Consider the following 6,064-nt stretch of genomic DNA (forward strand, 5'->3'; position numbering starts at 1 on the left):
AGATGGCCCACATAATGACCGAAATCTCAACTAGCACTAGTTTTTTTTTTCATTGTTAACAAAGCTTCTGAGCCAAGGTCCTAGACAGTCATCTATTCCATCTGGAGATGTTTTCAGATTAAAGGAGCACTTTATTAAGCTCCACAAGAGTCTACAGCAGAGCAAGTAAAGAACAGGTGATCTATAGTTTCATCTTGTCCATAGTAGACACAACCCTGTCTCCCTCTCCACCCCCTTTTGATTAGATTGTGTTTGGTCAACACACTTTTTCTAGCAATAAGCCAGAAAAATGTTTTGATTTTTGCTGGAATTTTTATTTTCCAAAGGAATTTGTGTGGGAATCCCACCTCAATTTTGTTCAAGGAATGGTATAGTGATCTAGCCGAGAATTGTCTGTTGGCTGTCAGCATTCACTGTGGCTGATCCTTGCCATCATACATTCTCACCCTCTCACATCTAGCTTTTAGGCTGTCCCACATAACATGTTTATCAGCAGATAAATTTCTTCTAAATTTGAAACCATCCCACCCCATATCAATGGCCTCAGCCACCGAGATGCCATGGTTCAAATTTATGAAATAAAGGCTTGGGTAGGCCTCTTTTAGAGGTTTAGATCCCACCCACCAATCCTCCCAAAAATGTGTACCTCTACCATCTCCCATTTTTATCTTCACGTTTTTGAAAAAAAAGTGTCTTTGATCTGCATGAGGATCCCCCAGAAAATGCGGGATGTTATCTTTTTAAGGGTCTGGTTAAGGTCAAGTCGCAGGAAAAAATAATTTGGACAAGTGGATTTTCTCTCATAATTGACTTTCACCAATTTGGATCAGTCACTTTTCTTCATCCTTCGATGGACGCTCCGGTTGCTCTCCATCATGTACGTGGTAGGTCGACCATACAGTGTGGCTGTGAATCGATCTTCCCTTCACAGCCAATGTACTCAAGGTGTTTTGGTGTTTGCAGCCAACCATGTAGAGGCCTCGCAAGTGTATCCATACGGCTACTTCACCCTTAAAGAAGAAAATTAAACAAAAATGAAATTAAAATCAAAATAATAAAATTTTCTACATATGGATATTTATGGCACCCTTAAAGAAGAAGATGAAATAAAAATGAAAATAAAATCAAAATAACAAAGTTTTCTAAATATGAGAATTTGTGGCACCCTTAAAGAAGAACAAAATGAAATATAAATTAAAATAAAATCAAAATAATAAATCTTTCTAAAAAATAATGAATTAGTGGCATTAGTATCACCCTTTAAGAAGGAAAAAAATAAAAAAACTGAACCAATCAATATCAAAAAAATTCACACAGTTTACAAAAATATTATGATTTTTTATGAATATCCAAGAATAAGCATATTATATTTCAATTCTAGCAATAAATAAGTTTCCTTAGAAGGAAGGAATTAGTGGCATTGATATTACCCTTGAAAAAGAAAGGGAATGAAATAAAAAATAAAAAATATAGAATGACTAAGCGTTTATGTAGAAAGAAAATAAAAACACAAAAAATAAACAATGACAAAATTTGCACATAATTTACATAAAAATGTTTTTATAATATGCAACAAGAAGCATATGATAGTGGAATTTCGCAAAAAAATCCTAAGAAATTAATTAGTGGCACTGGTATTACCTTAAAGAAGAAAGAAAATGAAATGAACCTAAAACAAAATCAAAACAATGAAGTTCCCTAAGGAAGAATGAATTTGTGGCATTGTCATTACCTTTTAAGAAGGAACAAAAACTAGAACAAACAACGAAAAAAATTGCACGCAATTTACAAAAAAGTTGTGCCTTTTTATAATATACAAGAACGGAAATAATTTGCTACCCATGGTGGTAGCTACGCACAACCCCGAGTTTTATCTTTAATTATTTTGTTAAATTAGTTTGGACTATCAAAAATAACTCTATAATGAAAATATCGCGACATTGGACCAGCCGGGTAAGCAAACGGGCAATTATGCCAAAAAGGGAAGCAAAAAAGACGGAGAGAACCGAGAAAAGTCCCTTTCTACACAAAGAAAAGGCACTTGTGTCAAAAAGGTAATAAAAAAGACCAACAAAAGTGAGAAAAAGGTCATTTCTATACAACAAAAAAATGCACTTCTGCCAATGCCATAAGAAACCTGGCACCTCATATATCAAAAAAGGCACTTATGACAAAGGGTGTGTAGAATAAGCATAACATAGTAAATTTTTGCCAAAAGAAGAGAAGTTTCCTAAGAAGGAATGAATTATTGGCATTGGTATGACCCTTAAAAAGGAAAGAAAATAAAAAAATAACTTGCACAAAATTTTGCGTTAAAATTACACTTTTTGTAATATGCAAAGAATAAGCATATAATATTACAATTTTATCACTTCGTATAATTTGTACATATATTCTATAGTACCTATGTGTATACTTACATAAAAAAAGTATGATGTATTATAAGAAAAATATGTGTCAGTGGTATTGGTATTATCCTTAAAGAAGAAAGAAAATAAAAACAACTTAAACACAATATAATGATGATTTTTTTGAGCTGTAATATAATTTACGCACATAGTACTTACGTTTATACATGTACTCACACCCAACACTAAAAAACACAGATACAGACAAAAAAGAAAACCCAATTAAAAACAAAAACAAAAACAAAAGCGAACACAAGAGAAAAAGGTGTGCACACACACACACAAGACGGAGAAAACTTGCATATCGCGCATACATACACATGCACACTGAAATTGGCATGCATTTCGTCCATGCATATGCATCCAAGAGTCACGGAGACATGCATGCATGCACTCAATAAGCAAGCAAGTTGACTCAAGTCAAAGGTGACCTATCACACACGTATCACAAAGCATGAATCAACGACGAGAAATTTGACTAATAAAAAATGAAAATTAAGCTGTGTGACGTATAGCCAACGCGATGTTTTAAACCTCAGGGGAGGTCATACACGATGCAACATAAGGTGCCAAAAAACTTGTTTGGCCTAACTTAAAAAATATGAGAGGAAAAATCGGGATCGCTATTCCGTTTCATGTGCTTCGTGATCTCCAAATTTAGGTACACCCTCCACTAGCGGCCGACTAGGTGCACCGCACATGTGACAACCCATAGGTCGTGTGTCGGGGTCGTTTTTTTAAGGTGCTATGATGGGCAAAAGACTGCCTAAACCATTTTCAACACAATAAACAAAAATAAGATATGCGAACCAACCTGCGATTAGGATGGTTAGGTGAACACTGGTATCCCTAACCCACCAGGGTTCAAGTCCTGATGCTTGCATTTATCCTGGACGATTACGAGGCGTCTACGGTGACTTTCTAAAATCTCAAGGTGATATGCCGGCTCAGTCTCTTGGAGGTGCTCATAAGAATAGAATATGCGTGTGTGTGTTTATACGGATGAGTATATGTGCGTTTACATGAGAGCTTGCTTTTATACTGTGTTCAAAAAAAACAAAAATGAGATAGCACATTTTTCTCGAAAGGAGGATTATCTCAGCCTCTGTATTAGAATGATGCACATAACCATCTTTATTAATTATTCATTAGAGCCTGATAAAATGATTATATCGATCAACCGAAGCAATCTAATACAGTGGCCTTAAGACCATCCGGTCAAGGCGTCCCATAACGTGCACCGCCTGCGCATGCTTTAGGATCCATCGCCGCCATCCTCCGCCATTCCGTTTTCACGAGGAATCACTGCAAAGATCTTGCCAGTCTCGTCTGCCGTTGACGTCACCACACACCAGACAACGCCACCAGCCTGCGCGCATCGATCCTACGGCGTCCAATGAGACTCCACTGCTCCACGCCACCAGCCAGGAAGAAGAGTGGAGGAGATCATTATTTCCTCGATGACCCCTTCCCCTTGCGGTCGCCGGTGGGGTTGTTCTCCTTCGTGTAAGTGTCAGCAGTCGGAAGGACGGCGGCGGTGTCTCTGCTGGATCCGTCACTAACGCCCGAGGCCTTGTCGGAAGAGATTTAGCCGGTCAGCCTCCGAACCATGTCCTACTCCTGGGCAAGTCAGAGTGCCCTCGTCATGGATATCGCCTCCGCCGCTGCCTCACGCTTCCATGGCTTGATGGCTACCTGGAGCGCTTTGGGGTTTTTGCCCGAGACTTGGGCTAGGTTTGAGAGGTGCCGGACAACCCGAACATATAGGGGCGGTTTGAAGGACACAGTTGGGTCGGATTTTTTTGACTGGTCAATGACCTACCATTTGACCAAGCATGTAGGCGGGATTTGGGGCATTAGAGTGTAGAGGCCCGCGGCCAGACCGATTCACCAGTTACTGGTGCTTGACCCCCCGACTTGGGTTATCGAGAACATCAACAAATGGATGCGGTCTTTATTCTGGGCAGTGAAGGACAAGATTAACGGCGGGCAATGTCTCGTTGCCTGGGATACGATTTGTCTTCCGACTTGCTTTGGAGGTCTCGGCATTAAAGCATGAGCTTACAAGTGCTCGCACTACGCATACATTGGGAGTGGTTGAGAAGATCTTACCCGGATAGGCCATGACAAGGACTGCACACGATGGTGGACGAGCAAGCTTGAGGAGTTTTTGATAGCCTTATTAAGATCAGTGTGGGAGAAGGATCGAAAGTGCTATTTTGGAAAGACCGTTGGATTCATGGAGTAGTTGTCCTGGACATTGCTGTTGGAGAACGTAGCAGAAATTCAAATTTTTCTACGCATCACCAAGATCAATCTATGGAGAAGTCTACCAACGAGGGAAGGAGAGCGCATCTACATACCCTTGTAGATCGCTACGCGGAAGCGTTCAAGTGAACGGGGTTGATGGAGTCGTACTCATCGTGATCCAAATCACCGATGATCCTAGTGCCGAACGGACGGCACCTCCGTGTTCAACACACGTACAGCCCGGTGACGTCTCCTACGCCTTGATCCAGCAAGGGGAGAAGGAGAGGTTGGGGAAGACTCCATCCAGCAGCAGCACAACGGCGTGGTGGTGGTGGAGGAGCATGGTACTCCAGCAGGGCTTTGCCAAGCACCGCAAGAGACAAGGAGGGAGAGGGATAGGGCTGCGCCAAGAAGGAGATTGAATCGTGCCTTTGGCAGCCCAAAACCTCAAGTATATATAGGGGGAGGGGAGGGGCTGCGCCCCCACCTAGGTTTCCACCCCTAGGGGTGGCGGCCAGCCCTAGATCCCATCTAGGGGGGCGGCCAAGGGGGAGAGAGGGGGGCGCACCACTAGGTGGGCCTTAGGCCCATCTGAGCCTAGGGTTTGCCCCCTTCCACTCTCCCTTGCGCCTTGGGCCTTGGTGGGGGAGTGCACCAGCCCACCTGGGGCTGGTCCCCTCCCACACTTGGCCCATGCAGCCCTCCGGGGCTGGTGGCCCCACTTGGTGGACCACCGGGACCCTCCCGGTGGTCCCGGTACATTACCGATAAAACCCGAAACTTTTCCGGCGACCAAAACAGGACTTCCCATATATAAATCTTTACCTCCGGACCATTCCGGAACACCTCGTGACGTCCGGGATCTCATCCGGGACTCCGAACAACATTCGGTAACCACGTATATCTATTCCCTATAACCCTAGCATCATCGAACCTTAAGTGTGTAGACCCTACGGGTTCGGGAACCATGCAGACATGACCAAGATAACTCTCCGGTCAATAACCAACAGCGGGATCTAGATACCCATGTTGGCTCCCACATGTTCCACGATGATCTCATTGGATAAACCACGATGTCAAGGACTTAATCAATCCCGTATACAATTCCCTTTGTCTATCGGTATGATACTTGCCCGAGATTCGATCGTCGGTATCCCGATACCTTGTTCAATCTCGTTACCGGCAAGTCTCTTTACTCGTTCCGTAACACATCATCCCGTGATCAACTCCTTGATCACATTGTGCACATTATGATGATGTCCTACCGAGTGGGCCCAGAGATACCTCTTCGTTTACACGGAGTGACAAATCCCAGTCTCGATTCGTGCCACCCAACAGACACTTTCGGAGATACCTGTAGTGTACCTTTATAGCCACCCGTTACGTTGTGACGTTTGGCACACCCA

The sequence above is a fragment of the Triticum aestivum genome, chromosome 4A (genome assembly GCF_018294505.1).
Source record: "Triticum aestivum cultivar Chinese Spring chromosome 4A, IWGSC CS RefSeq v2.1, whole genome shotgun sequence".
Taxonomy (NCBI): domain Eukaryota; kingdom Viridiplantae; phylum Streptophyta; class Magnoliopsida; order Poales; family Poaceae; genus Triticum; species Triticum aestivum.